This window comes from Eptesicus fuscus, chromosome 11, assembly GCF_027574615.1.
Source record: "Eptesicus fuscus isolate TK198812 chromosome 11, DD_ASM_mEF_20220401, whole genome shotgun sequence".
Taxonomy (NCBI): domain Eukaryota; kingdom Metazoa; phylum Chordata; class Mammalia; order Chiroptera; family Vespertilionidae; genus Eptesicus; species Eptesicus fuscus.
This window is the reverse complement of record NC_072483.1, coordinates 14,356,376-14,369,375: the sequence shown is the minus strand read 5'-3', so window position 1 is coordinate 14,369,375 and position 13,000 is coordinate 14,356,376. Positions and strand designations below refer to the sequence as shown.

The 13,000-nt window shown below is 42.0% G+C and overlaps 1 pseudogene; it reads right to left on the bottom strand.

Moving 5' to 3' along the window:
- Positions 1–4,629: 4,629 nt before the first annotated feature.
- Positions 4,630–5,030, bottom strand: LOC103287800 (40S ribosomal protein S23-like; annotated as a pseudogene).
- Between the last annotated feature and the right edge of the window lie 7,970 nt (positions 5,031–13,000).

Genomic DNA, 13,000 nt, shown 5'->3' with positions numbered 1-13,000 from the left:
CTGGGCTTCCAATCTGGGTTGACATGGGATGAACCCAAGGCAGTGTGCAGTTTAGTACAGACACCAGAGGCCGAGGAAAATGGGGAGAATAAGTCCCCGGGAATTCACAGAAGCCAAAGAGAAAGTTCTCAGCTTTTAGTAAGTCTTAGAATTGAGGTTTGAGTCAATATTATCCAGACCTGAAAGGGGTAAGGAACCCTGTCTGTCACCTGGGCTGCACAATAAGGACACACTGATAACCATGTTCTTCAAATGCATTGTCAGAAGTAAAGGATTGAGACAGACCCCTTTGACTTTTGTCCTTATACTTTCCTTAAAGGTTTTCCCTGCTGTTCTCTAAAATCAGACTATTTCCTCATTGTTAGTCAGGGTAAGGCTAGGCTGCTCTCACAGAGAGACTCAACAAGACAGTAATCAGGTGGCTTAGAAAAGATAGAAGTTGGTTTTTCTCTTATGGAATAGCCTGAGGTGGGTGTGCCAGCTTGCTGGGCAGCTGTGCTCTAGAGATCCTTCTGAGAAGGAGTCCACAGGCTTCCCTTCATCTGGCTTCTCTGACATCTCCTAGTTCAGTCCTCCTCCAACATAAAAACAGGTCATTTGTGGAGCTTGTTAAATGCAGCTTCTGATTCTGGGAGGGGGCCCTTTAGTGATTCTGCATTTCTGGTAAGGTCTGAGAGTAGCAAGGCAGGAAGGCATTGTCCTTCTGGCCTGCTTGAGCTTAGGTCTTACAGCTGGAACTGAGGTGGCTGTGTGGGGGAGTCCCGGTGCAAGGTTTCAAGGACCAGCCTACAAATGGCACATGACACCTCTGCTCATGTTTCACCTGTAAGAAGTCAATGATGTGGCCACACATGGTGCAAGAGAGTTCTGGAAATGTAGACCTAGGTGGGCAGCCATGGTCCCTGTATTCTGTGACTCTTGGAGAAAGAGAGGAGGGATGCCGGTGGAGAACCAGCAGGTCCTGTTACTTCATCTCTGTTGGATCCTTCTCTCATAGCCAGTTCTGGGGAGTCATTATACAGAGCAACCAGGCTCCATTCTCTCAACTATGGTGTTATTATAATATGCTGGTTACTAACAATTGAAAGAATGTGAGAGTATTCAAGTTGGAGAACACATCTACATTTATGTATGCAAACTCATGTGTTTTCTTAGAAGAATGGCCTTCTCGCATGCTGCCATGCCTCCTTAGATAGCAGGAAAATGGGTGAAGTTAGAGCTAGTGTGCCAGCAAAACCATATGTGGGTCTCACTCCCTCACTTGACTAACATCTGAACACTTAACTACTTGAAGATCATTGTACTTGGTGTTGGGAATGTAGCACTGAAGGGGACAGGGGTAGGAGGCAGTCTTGAGTAGTAGCCGAGGGTGTTTACTCAGTAAACAGCCTGCCTGAGTTCAAAATCTATCTCTACCACTTAACCTTGGGCAAATTAGTTAACATCTCTGCCTCAGTTTTCTGTAAAATGTTATAAATGCAGGATTCCCTTAGTTATGATGAAGATTCCATGAGATAATCTAGTCGCTATGATTATGCCCGGCCCTCAGGAAGCTTACACGTTAACAGTCCTCATTATTTGTGTTCCTGCAGAAAATAAACTGAGGATCACTGCTCTAGGGGTTGTAGAGAACTGGACCCAAGGAGTTAGTTACATGCTCCCTCTACGCAGAGAGTGGGAGTCAGTTGGACTAGGGCCTGCTCCTACTTTCACCATTTTCACTGAGGGAGAAATGCTTCAACTTGCTTTTCAACTTAATCACCAGCTTTCAACTTGCTTTCTTTGAAGAGGTGTAAACATTTTGCCAACCTTTCACATCACCTCAATTTTGTTTCTGATGTTGGAGATTACTCCATCAACCATACAGTGAGTTGGCTAATAGTTGGTGGTCTTTTATTTCTCTGACATCTCCGAAGAATTCCCCCTTATTTACAGAAGTGAAGTGACCTTAACTTGCAGAGGTTTTTACATCCCTTCTAGCTTAAGCCTTCTTTATACCTCCCGCTCGAATATTGCCACAGCTCTTACTTAGAATTCTGTGCTACACTTTCTTTTATATGAGAACTCCAGTGATTTGGAATTCTCATTTGGACTAAGTTTGCAAAATGAAACACAGTGTCATTATAGGTGACTCTTAAATGGAGCACTTCAAATCATGTGTCAATTTTAAGGCTGCTGGCTAATTTTCTAATTTATTTGTTTTAACTTACATAGAAAATAGGACAAAATAACGAGGGAGTTTAGAAATGTGTGTATGTTGGACACTATCTTTTATAGACTATATACTTCTGGGACAATCTGATGAAATCCCTGACTTCTTCCTTTTAAATTTGCATAAAATTCCAGGGGTTTCACAGATCTCTTTAAGTCTATGAACTTGTGGCCAAGAAAATCTCAAAATGGAACATCCTTGGAAGTGCAGAATTAATGGCAAACACATTATATATGTGAGCCCATATATCAATGTTTTTATTTTAAACAAAACAAGTCAATACATATTTTATTGAAGCAACCATCAACCACTTATTTATTTCAGTCATATTTTTAAACAGCCCTTCAAAGCTTACTTTTACTGATTGGGCCCCGTTAAATAGAATTCCGCCATTTTAAATTTCTGTATGTCTATAGGCAAATTGCCAGTGTTGTTGCACAGCATTGCACACAGTATTGCCAGCTCTATCAGTAGGTGTATTAACAGCTTTCATACTGCTTCATCTAATTGAACTGCCCTGTTGTAGTTCCTGGATTATCTCCACATCATGCCTTTAATCAAGTGGAGAGAGCTCCTTTGTGTAGATCAACCCTAGGGTGTCTATAAGCTTGTGTAATTAGACAATTTATTGAAATTCTGTTCTTATGTATCTTTCTGTCCACATTTAAAGAGATAGACAGTATTTTTACCTTCTCAGCCTGAGGGGGTTTAGTGCAGGACAGGGAGTGGAAGTTGTGTGTTTTCTTTCTTTCTTTCTTTCTTTCTTTCTTTCTTTCTTTCTTTCTTTCTTTCTTTCTCTCTCTCTCTCTCTCTCTCTCTCTCTCTCTCTCTCTATCTCCCTCTCTCTCTCCCTCTCTCTCTCTCTCTCCCTCTCTCTCTCTCCCTCCCCCCACCTCTTTCTTTCTTTCTTTCTTTCTTTCTTTCTTTCTTTCTTTCTTTCTTTCTTTCTTTCTTTCTTTCTTTCTCTCTCTCTCTCTCTCTCTCTCTCTCTCTCTCTCTCTCCCTCTCTCTCTCCCTCTCTCTCTCTCTCTCCCTCTCTCTCTCCCTCTCTCTCTCTCCCTCCCCCCACCTCTTTCTTTCTTTCTTTCTTTCTTTCTTTCTTTCTTTCTTTCTTTCTTTCTTTCTTTCTTTCTTTCTTTCTTTCTCTTCCTTCCTTCCTTCCTTCCTTCCTTCCTTCCTTCCTTCCTTCCTTCCTTCCTTCCTTCCTTCCTTCCTTTCTTTCTTTCTTTCTTTCTTTCTTTCTTTCTTTCTTTCTTTCTTTCTTGGTTGTATTCTGAAAACGGAAACAAGGAAATTATATAGGAGGTAGGAGAAGTGAGAAAGAGAGCAAAGCAATACAAGAGAGTGGAGGTGATTTCACTAAAAGCTAGGGAGTTCTCATGGCCTTTGGTCCCATAGTCACCTCCCTCTCAGAAACCTGGATAGGAGACAAGAGCTTGGATGCTGAGAGGGTGGGCAGGAAGGGGATGGCTGCTTGGTCTGTCTTCCATAAGGACAGGCTTAGGACTCGCACATAACCTCTCTGGACAGAGCTGGACCTTAAGAGACCATGTACATGTTAGCAGTGACTCGTGGGAACCCAAACCAGAGACCTTCCGGGAATGATTTTCTCATGTCTGGAACATACACAGGGCTTGAGGGAGGAAAGGTCTCAATAATGACCACTACTGAATTTCCTACCAGACTAGCCATGAAGGTGGAGTGAAGTGTCAGAATCAGATCTAGTGCAATTTCAAGAATATTAGGTTCCATGGCATACCCTGCACCCCACACCCTGTACAGTAAAATTCACATACATTCAGGAGATACAGGTGAAAGTCCTGCCTTCATGGAGCTCACAGTGAGGTGGTAGAAGTAAGACATAAATACAATGCTGGCATAGGCAACAATAGGGAACTATAGCAAATCAGAAGGAGGAAAAGGATTGTTGGAGGGGATGGGGAAAAGTTTCATGGAAGAAGTGGATTTTTGAGCACATTTTGAAGGATCAGTGCAACTTAGATGTATGGATAGGGAGAAGAGGCTTTTCCAAGTGCAGGAAATAATGTGAGTAGAAGCATAAAGAGGAGCATTGTGAAGAATAAGAGTAGTTTGGGTAAATTGTGAGTTGCAGCAAGGGGATGAGTGGGAAACATCCTTGGAAAGATAAGCTTAGAGTCACGCTAAAGATTTTTAGATAGATAGAATGCTCTAATGAAAAGACAGATAATAGATCAATAAATATCTTGTAGTTCATATGGCTTTGAGTAAGCTTCTTAATCTCTTTGAGTTTCAGTGTTATTTATCTATGGAGGGTATACTATTACCTTGCAGGATTGTAAAATTAGAATAATAATGATGACAATGATGATGATAGCTACCATTTATTTATTTAGGAATATGAAAATTTATTAATACTGTGTTTTCATCATCAAAACTTATAATCTTGGTCTTTCCTTTTTGTCTTTGTATAAGGCCAAAGGAGAGACACAAGCTTTCTAACAATCTTAAAGCAAACTCCAGGAAAGTCACCAACAGCATGACCTTTACGACCAAATCCAGCAACCAGAACTTCATCATTTTCCTTAATAAAATTCAAACAACCATCATTGGTACCATTCTTGATGAGCTGGACCCCGACACACTTCCTGATGGCAGAATTTGGCTTCAACCTCTATGTTTTCCAGCACAAGTCCCTTTGCATGGGAAGCACATCCAAAAGGCTTGGCCTTCAGGGCTGTGCCCAAGTAGGCTTTCTTGTACTGTTATCATGCCACTTCTGATCTCATTGGTGGTTCCCGAACTTCCTGGCAGTGTGAATGCCACAACACTTGCCCATCCTGCAAACACCACAGGCCTGAGCAAAAGAGATATAGTTACCATTTTTACCAGGGTATCTGTGTCTGGCATTTATTTCCATTCCATTCCATTCCATTCCATTCCATTCCATTCCATTCCATTCCATTCCATTCCATTCCATTCCATTCCATTCCATTTGATTCCCACTCAGTCACTCAGCTACCTAGAGTGTGAGGAATCTGCAGTACATACTTTATTAGTACTAGACTATTCTAAGGCTCATCCAAATTTCTACTTGTTGCCTCTTGAATACATAATTCCTTGAAATTGGGCATGGGCATGTGACTTGCAATGGCCAATGAAATGTGAATGAGAATAATGGTCAACTTCTGAACGGCAGCCCTTAAGTGATGGGACTTCATTCTTTCTCTGTTGTGGGAAGCCATGCAGCATTGTTTTGACATGGTGTATTAGGTGTAGGCACTTGTAGAAGCCCGAGTCCCTGAGTAATTATGATGAGCAGAGTCCTCTGCTCCCACTGAGCAGTGTAGATATGAAGTATGTGAGAGATATAAACCTTTGTTGTTTTAAGTCCTTGTGATTTGGGGGGTATTTGTTGCTGCCACATAACCTAGTAAGTTCTGATTATTGCATCTTTAGTACAGTTCATCCATGCACATGTAAAGCACAGCTCTGTGTGGCTTAAAGGATATGATTGGCTTTTGTTTTTAGCTTAGTCCAAGCTAACTATGATGACTTCCTGAGGTCCTTCACTTCATATAGTTCTTCAACACCACGCTTGTTCATCAATCCTTTTTCCATACCCCAAATCTCTTTCTATTGCATCAAGCTCATTTTTTCAACAATTTTGGTGTTAATCTCAAAGCCCACTATAAAGGGAGGAAGATATCCACCTTGAGAGAGGAAAGAGGGAAGAGAGGTTCAAGTGTGCTGGGGCGAGGAGTGCCCTGGGGAAGGTAGGGGTTGGGGGAAGGTGTCAGAATGCTCCATAGAGAGAGCCAAGCTGGGTCCTAATCCTGAGGGTTTCTATCTGGAGGTCTCAGGGAAAATATCAATTGAACTTTCATCAGCTTTCCCTGTGTATCTTCTCAGGGTTGTGGTCTCCACTGACTGTTCAGCCATGGTGTCACTCCACCTGGTTTTGCTGCTTTTCTGGGCCTGGAGCTGAAACACAGCTGAGATGTCATTTCCAGGGGTTAATGTTTAAGGCCGGGGTCATGCAAGGGCTTGGAGTTTTGCCTGTTGCTAGGCATCTGTGGCTCTCTGGGTTGGAGACCCTCTGCATCTGGTCCATCATTCCTGCTCTGCTCATGCTCATCTAACTGCATATTACACTGCTATTATCCCTATTTCATTGACTTAATAGAAACTGAGGCACAAAGCAGATATTGTTGGGAAAGTGGGTGGTCAGATCTGGTACTCTGACTCTGGAGCTCTTGCCTTTGAATGCTATACCCCACTACATCTCTTCAGGGTCCAACTCTTATTTTACCAAAAGGATTTCTTTATTTGTGCACCCTTCCAAGATGTCCTGCCAGATATTCTTCAATAGAATCAGTCAAGCAACAAGTATTTGTGGGTTACTTCTCTTCCTCTCTTTTCCTCTCCTTCTTCCCTCCCATAGATACAGTTAGGTATCTACCATGGACTCATATGTAAAATTTTTGTTTCTAAAATCTCAAAGAAACAATCATCTAGATGAAGCAACTTCTGTTAAGTTTTATGAAACTACTAGTAGCCCTGTGCATGAATCTGTGTACCAGTAGCTCACCAGTAGCTCGCTGCTGCCCTCCAGTAACTCTCCGCCTGCTGCCCTGCCATCCTGTAGTCCCCCCCAACCCCCCCGCCCCCCGCCCCATAGCTTGCTGCCCTGCCCCTTCCCGTAGCTCTTCGCTGCCCGCTTGTAGCTTGCTGCCCAACCCTCCTGCTGATTCGTGATCCGGTCGTTAAGCAGTCGGTCATTATGCTTCACGGTGTAATGACCATTTGCATATTATTTATTATGTAGGATTAGAGGGCAATGGAATCCTGAATATGTAGTCTTGCTAAATTATCTGGTACCTCCTACATCTGAATGAGATGGAGAAGGGGAAGTCAGTGGCCTGGAGGAAGCAAGCAGGGCATGCTTCCAGACCTGGGTCTTAAGGCCTGGGTGGGAATTGGACATCAGAAGGAAGAGAGGAGTGGTAAGGTGAGTCTGTGATTGATCAGCCGATAATGGAAGGAGTTTTTTCTAAAAAAATAGGATGTAGTTAACTGTCTTAGCATGCAGATGTGCTTGGAACTATTTCTTTGAAACTACTTATCACTGTATTTTAAAATAACAAGTTTCCGAATTATAGATACAGAAATTATAGAAACAGAGCTCAGGAAGACAGATTTTTATGGGAAAGTATTATTCACAGGGAGTTAAAAGCTTTTATTCTTTATAGAAACTCTTAGGGTTGAAGCAAATCTAGTATTCATTTATAGCCTAACTCATTTATGCATTGCTGGGAGATTTTGCAAATGTAACCTCATCTTTGCCCTTCTCTGAACTCTGAGAATACCCCAGGCTGTATTTGTTCATAAAGGTGAATTCCCTTTTGAAGACCAATTTGATGTCATTTTTGTTTTTCACGCATGTACAATTTGCAAGCATCCAGTGCTGTTTTCTCTGTACCAAGAGAGAGAACTGTGCAGTCCTCTGTGCTTCTCTGACTGCCTAATTCCCAACCATAGTCACGTTTCTGAAAGAAAAAGCATCCACAGTGGAAAGCAAAATCTCTGTTATGGTTTTTCACCAAGATCTGGCACCATTTACCACATAATCCAGTTGTCTCTCATGATCTAAATGTATTTACTGAATCACTAGCCAGGATCCAGTAAGCCACCTCTTTCAGTGTCCTATTTTATTGAGTTTAGAATGGTAAGGGGTTCTTGGAAATAATCCGAACCAACTGCTTTATTGTATAAATGGGGTTCCAAGGTCTGGGAGAGGTGAGCCTTGTCCTCTTGCCCACAGCTGGTAGTGACAGAGATGAGGACCTGGCTCTCTAGCCACTAGTCCTATCTTTCCTGGGTCTCCTAATAAGATTGTGCTCTAAGAATTGGGGATGGATTAATGACTGTTTGATTGTTAAAGACTTCCACAGAAGAGATAGCACAGAGGAAACAGAATATATAGTCAAGAGTTCTCTTTGTTGATCTTTCCACAAATGAAGCCTTTCCCCCTTCTGATTGCTTCTTTGTAGAGACACAGGGCTAGGTTGTTAGAGAAATAGATAGAGCTTTACATAAAGGGATATATTAATCAACAAGCATCTACTGACCATGGTCTCTGTTCCAGGCCTTCTGCCAGGTGCCATGAGTCATGCAGAAGGACAAGCCATGGTTTTGGCTCAAAAGGATGGTACAATCTATTTCAGGAGGCACAACTAAGGAAGAGCAGAAAAAGAGTATGTGTAATGAAAGGGTCAGTTCCTTCAGTGGGGGCAAGTTGTGGGACTACGGACAGTTGGGAGAACCTTCATGGCACAAATGGGACTTTTATATATATATAAAACCCTAATATGCAAATAGACTGAATGGCAGAACAACTAAATAACTGAACAACCAAACAACTGGTCGCTATGACATCCGCTGACCACCAGGGGGGTGCACGTAGAACATGGCAGGCATCAACCTTGGAGGGATGGTGGAGCAGGTGAGTGGGGGAGCCAGACCAAGGTGGGGCGCCAGTTGCTATCATCGGGGTGAGTCTCTGGTGGTTACTGAAAAGTCTTTGCTCCCACATGCCATGGTCCCACCTGGCACTCGCACCTCCTGCTGGCACCGGCCCTGCTCGCACCTGCTGCTGATGCCAGAGCTGCTGCTCGCACCTGCTGCTGACACCGGGCACCGACCCTGATCGCTTGGTGCCATCAGTGGGTGCGAGCAGCGGCTGCCAGTCCCAATCACCCCTGAGGGCTTATCCATCTCCCCTGCTCCTGAGGGGCAATCAGGGCAGCAGCCGCTCACCCCCACTGCTGGCACCAGCCCCAATGGCTCTGCGCTGCCAGCGGGTGTGAGTGGGGCTGGTGCTGTCAGCACATGGAAGCAGTGGTGGCGGGAGCGGGCTGCTGGTATATAGGGGTCCAGGGACCATGGCAGGAGGGGGTGGGTGGGGGCATGGAGGATGAGCCAAGACCTGCCCCAGTGCCCACTGCAGCCTTGCAACCCACAGTTCCTTTCAAGGTGCACGAATTCATGCACTGAGCCCCTAGTCTATTGATAAACATTTAAAGACAGTACTAGGGTGCCCACCCACCTATGACTTCCCTCTCCAGACTTCAACATTTCCATGTCTACACATATCCACCTATGTTTACGATTTCCCGGAGCAACTCTGGCTTCAACTAAATTTCATTTCATTAACTATGTAATTTATTGTCAACCTAATGTGATTTAATTTTTAATATGATTTAAGACTTTCTATGTGCATTCAAAAGAATAAAATGCTTTGTTAGAACAAATGGGACATTTCTTTTGTTTAGACAATATGGTTACAGTCCTCATCCTTTACAATTATATTTTTAAATTCCAATATTTTACATTTTATAGTTTGCAGTGTGATTTTTCAAACATTATTTTATTTGATCATAAAAGCAAACCATAAAGGAAGATAAAATATTATTACTATTCCTGTTTTAGAGAGGAAAGACTGAGATTCAGTGAGGTCAAGTGCTTTGCTCACACTGACATAACTGAGTGGAAAAACGGGACATGAACACAGAGCCTCAGAGTTCCAGCCTAAGGCTCCTTTCCTCGGTTTACTAGGTTAATCATTTTAATTGATGTTTTGTTCTGTGGTTCTTATTCTCTTTCCTTGCAGAGTACTGTAAAGGTAAAGCCAGCCAATATAGTACTGCCTTCATAAAACCATCCAAGTAGATTTTTCAAAGTCTGGAGGTATCGATGGAACTTTCAGAGTGACAGGAGAGATTGGTTTCAGCCTTCCTTTTCTGTTGGCTTTTGGCTACCAGGAACTGATCCTTTTTACATTTATTTTCAGTTATACTGATTCCAAGTATGCATTCCAATTGTAGATTTTCCAGTTGTTTCCCATTTCAATGTTTTTAACACAGACTCCTAAGAAATTGAAAAATCACATATCACTTTTTATATTCATGGCAGATGGTGGAATATTTTTATAGTTTTCAAAAACGTCACCAATGCTACTTTCTGCAATGGTCCACATTACAGAAATGTGATGTCTGAAACTTTTTAAAATTAACATTACAGAAGAATATCTACATTTTCCATGTTCCCTATTGTGTGTAATCTCAGAAGGCAATTTTCCCCTTGTGACAAGGTCATGAAATAGATTTCTTGCTTATTTTTTAAGGTCAGTTGAGTTTCACAATTCGCTTCTTTTATATAGAGGCCTAAAGTAGGCACTTGTCTATGTGTGTGGAATGAGGGATAGAAGAGAAATTGAAAACATAGTCACCATTCTTGAAGAATGCACAGAATACAAATCGATAGTTGCTGCTCTTTATTTATGATTCATTCAATTTTTCAAAATATAATGAGTGAGGCTCTTTTGTGTCACAAAAAGGCATCAATATTGCATTTTTGGGATCTCTTGGTGTCTATTCTCTGATTGGGGGGGATTTCTCATTAAGTTGACAAAAAATTATACTACAAGACAATGCTTAATGAGAAGAAATGTGGCTGGGACATAGGATGTGTGGGGGGAGAATAACAGACATCAGGACTTTTGCTACTCAGAGCTTTCTATTATCACTCACGGTTGTGCTATAACCAAAAACCCATGACTACATTTGTTGCCTGTTTTATTTTTAAAGGAAATTGTTGACCAGATAAGCTGGCTGGTTTGAGCATGGGTTGTGGAGCTTAGCAAGATGACTGGCACCTATTATTAGTCCTTACATTTTAGACTCAAATGATTCTTAAAGCCCAATACAGAGCCTGTTGAAGAATATGTACTTGATAATGAAGGCTGTGGTTAAACAGGATTTTACCCCAGAGTAGGTGCTTAATACCCATGAGTAAAGGGGAAAGTATATTCCATGATTAAATTTCAGCAGTTCTAGTTCAACCAAGGACAAAAACTAAACACCATATCCCAATATTTAAGGATGAGACAATGCAGCAAGAAGAGGAATTGAAGATATGATTTCTGCTCTTGAGGAGTGTATAATCCAGTAAGAGAGACACAATACTAGTATATCCCTGGGAAGTGGCATTAGAATCAATGGCCACTACTCTGTTCACTTAGGTAAATTTCAATTGATCTTGCAAACTATAATGAGTAAGCTTCTTCCATGAGACAAAAAGCCATATGATGGGTACTTATAGAAGCTCAACATATATTAATTGGATCCAAATTTAAATCTGCTCAATATTGCAGCCATTTCATTTCAGCCTTTGTTTTAAAGAAGTTTGTTTCAGTCCCCTCTTTTGGGCTGGTGTACTTGCTAGTTCCCAGTACTTTCCTTACTTGGTCTGTTACACAATTCCTCTACTTGGAATGTGAGCCAATGTTTCCATTTTGCTTTAGAGTTCACAAAATCCTGCCAGCCTTCACCACTTACCTGACCATTCACTTGACAATTTCCCACCACCTGGTGAGACCTCTTCCATATTTCCTTGATTTTATTTTTCAAAATTTTCTTGTTATTGGCTTTTCACATGCTATTTTCTGTTCACAACCTGACAAACCAACTTCCCTTGAAGTCAGGGACATTCATTATATAAAGGGAACCAATTTGGGTGCCCAACTCAGGAGAAGTTTTCTAGGACTCGCTGCATTTTTCTGTAATGCTATAATTTACATTAAAAGCCCCTGTCACACCAGGTGGCAGAGACTTAATCTCAGTTGCCTTGGGGATGCCCCTACCTCTAAGACCTGGAAGAGATCACTTGGTCCTTATTGGCATTTTCTCACCTGGCATCTTCTGAGGTGTCAGCTATCTTATTGGATCTTACATTCGTCAATTCACATAGGTTCTTGTATCCTCTGCTTTCATACCCTTCTTTAAGATCCCTCAAGTCTGGCCTTGGGTGGAACATGGGATCCAAGCTGCTGTCCCTCATCATGCTGAGTTTTAGGAAACTCAGTGAAACTCGAAGCCACATCTGCCCAGGCCCCGCATGTAGTCACCATGCTCTGGTAAGTCGCCGGCCTCCCTGAAGCTTACACAGATAAGGAGCACAGACCCTCTCTATTGTGGATCCTCTCCCTACGTGGGTTTCTATCAAGCCTTCAGCTCTGCCTGGGGTGGTGATCAAAACAGATCATTGAACTCCCTTTCTCAGGGACCCATAGTTGGGTAAATGCACTCTTTGTTTTTCCCCTCTTTTCCTACTGGTAGAATATCTAGTCTTTGGGAGTCTATGGCCTCTTCTGATTCATCATATATCTGATTTGGAAATCTAATATTTATGCTCTGAGCTCTGTTTCTTTACATTTAAGGGCATGGCTTTTGAAATTCTAATGAGCCAACCACAAACTCCATTTTCCCTCCTTCACTTTCTGTAAGTATTAATTTCTGACATATTAATTCTGAGTGGCTCAACTGGGAAAAGAGAGACAGATATATTTGGAAATAGAGATTTTAAAAAGTCTTGGTTAATGTATCAGAATAGTATGTTGCACATTTATCTTCCTCCTCTCTCTTCCAACAAGCACGGGGCTGGTGATTAGGAGGAAATCTAAACATGGGATAATTTGATGCCATACTCTAGGACCTTTAATAAGCTAATCTGTTCTCTAAATTCCACAGTAGTGATTTTCAAATGCAGGTTATTTTCAGAGACCCCCTGGGACTTGGGTTCATGGAGAGAAGTTGGAGATGGAAGAATTTGTTTTAAAAATGATCTTCCAAGGTCTAGATCAATGATTCTCAAAATTTGGTGTGTGTCAGAATCATCTGAAGGGTTTGTGAAACACATTTCTGGACCTCACCCCAGGGTTTCTGATCCAGTAGCGGTGGGATTTTGCAT